Raw genomic sequence first — 2,623 nt, 5'->3', positions numbered from 1 at the left:
CTACCCTGGAGCTGGGTTGTGGCTTCCCTTTCCACTTTCTTTCCTTTTCCTTCCTGCCTTTCTGCTTTCCCTCTCTGTCTCCTTCCCTCCCTCCCTTCCACTATCCCTGCCCTCCCTCCCTCCCTTCCTTCTCTCTCTCTCCAGCATCTCACATAACCTAGAGTGGCCTGGACTTATCTACTCTTGCTTCCTGATTCTCTTGCCTCTTCCTCCCAAGGCTGGGCTTGCAGGACCGCGCCACCACATCCTGCCTTAAACTCATGATGTTTGCTTTATGCTGCTGCTGCTGCTGCTGCTGCTGCTGCTGCTGCTGCTGCTGCTGCTGCTGCTGCTATCCCATACAGTCATCCGCCCACATTTTGCTGTTACTTTGACACAAGTGAAGTAGTTCCTATTTGGGCTTAGCACAGGTTAGACTTCTAGCCTCAATGCTTAAAAATTGGAAAAATGTCTTTACTATTCCTGAACCACAGTTTCTGTGAAGCAGGGGCGTGGGGAGAGAGAAGCTGAAGATGGACGGTAGGTGAGGTGGAAGGCTAGGAGAGATCGGATAACAGGGGTCAGTGAGCAGAGGATGTGGGATAGCATAGGACGTTATACCATGAATGATGTGAGGTAGTAGGGAGCTCGGATAGCAGAGAGGGTGGGAGAGGATGGGAGGTGGGAGCAGAGGGCAGAGAGAAGAGCAATGTATGCATTTTAGTGTTCCTCACACATCTGATGCGCTAGTTAAGGATTACACTGTGTCATGTGGCCCAGGGAGTGGTACTATTTGGAGGTGTGGGCTTGTTGGAGAAGGTGTGGCTTTGTTGGAGGAGGTGTGGCTTTTTTGGAGGAGGTGTGGCTTTGTTGGAGGAGGTGTGGCCTTGTTGGAGTAGGTGTGTCACTGTGGGTGTGGGCTTAAAGGCCCCATCCTAGCTGCCTGGAAGCCAGTATTCTGCTAGCAGCCTTCGGATGAAGATGTGGAACTCTCAGTTCCTCCTGCACCATGTCTGCCTGGATGCTGTCATGTTCCCATCCTGATGATAATGGACTGAACCTCTGAACCTGTAAGCCAGCCCCTATAAATGTCGTCCTTATAAGAGTAGCCTTGGTCATGGTGTCTGCTCACAGCAGTAAAACCCTAACTAAGACACACTGTGTAGTGTATGAAGACTGAGAGATACTCCAGAGGATCTCCATATGAGAAGTGAGGCGTCACACTGCACCTCTCAGTAGTGACCTTTCTGTTGCTGGGATAAAAGTGCCCTGATGAAAAGCAACCTCATGGAGAAAGGGTTTGCTCAGCCACGGTTCCAAGCTGCAGTCAGCCACTGTGGGGAGCTCAAGGCAGGAAACTGAAGCAGCTCTTCATGACCACAGTCTTCTGGGAGAAATGAGTGAAGGCATGCTTGCCACCCGGCTCTCTTCCTCCACATTGTTTCTTCTTGCATTTGTTTATTTTCTGTGTGTGTCTGTGGGTGCACACATGCCATGCGTGCATATAAACGTCAGAGGACCACTTATAAAGGTCAGTTCTCTCTTTCCACCATGTGAGTCCTGGGCCCCAAACTCAGGTCCAGGCCTGGTGACAAGCACCTTTAACAACTTGCTGACCCACCCCGCCACTCTTACACAGTGAAGGACAAAAACCCAGGGGATGGTGCTGCCGTAGTGGAGTCAGTCTTCACACGTCAATTAATAAAACCAAGACAATCCTCCACAGACATGCTCACCAGGACAAGCTGATCAAGCCTATTCCCTGTTAAGACTTTTGTCCTAGGTAATTCTAGGTTGGGTCAAGTTGACAATTAAAACTATGCATACAATGTGTACAAATATTAGATGTTAAATAAAGATGGGGAAGGGGTAAATTATAAATCAATAATTGGATAACATGACTGGAGAAATAGCTCAATTGATAAAAGTACTTGCTTCACAAGCATTTGAACCAGAATTTGATGCACCCAACCCACATATAAGAAGGTGGTGAGTAATCACTTGTCATCGAAGCACTAGAGAAACAGAGAGAAGGCTCCCCGAGGCTCCCAGGCTGTCCTAATTTGCCTTTCATTGTTGTGATAAAACACTGACCCAAAGTAACTTGGGGATGATTTTATATGGCAGCTTACAGGCAGGAACTCCTGGCAGGAACTGAGGCAGAGACCATGGAAGAGTGCCCTGTATTGGTTTTCTTTCCATAGCCTGTTTATCCTGCTTACATTACATCCAAAGGTCACCAGTCCAGAGATGGCACCAATGAGGGTTGTGTTCACCCTCATTAATCACCAATCAAGAAAACACCCCAAAGATTTGCACTCAAGTCAATCTGGTGGAGACATTTCTTTCAACTGAGGAAACCTCTTCCCCTTTAAGGGTGAGCCCCAGGCCTACGACAGACTAAACCTAAAGAAAGCAGGAAGACAGCACCTCGGAGACAACATGCAAAGTCCTCTAACTTTCACATGTGTGTGCATGCATACATATAGCTTCATACATGCATGCACCAGCACACACACATGCACCAGCACACACATGAACACACATGTTAATTAATGCTGGCTATTAATTAATGTGGGTTATTCAGTAAAGTGTACAGAGTACCTTGGTCCTCCTGGTCCTTTCCCATCTCACTATGAGTTTA

The sequence above is a fragment of the Rattus norvegicus genome, chromosome 8 (assembly GCF_021556685.1).
Source record: "Rattus norvegicus strain SHRSP/BbbUtx chromosome 8, alternate assembly SHRSP_T2T, whole genome shotgun sequence".
In the NCBI taxonomy this organism is placed as follows: Eukaryota; Metazoa; Chordata; class Mammalia; order Rodentia; family Muridae; genus Rattus; species Rattus norvegicus.
The sequence above is the reverse complement of the archived record's forward strand: the minus strand, read 5'-3'. Positions refer to the sequence as shown.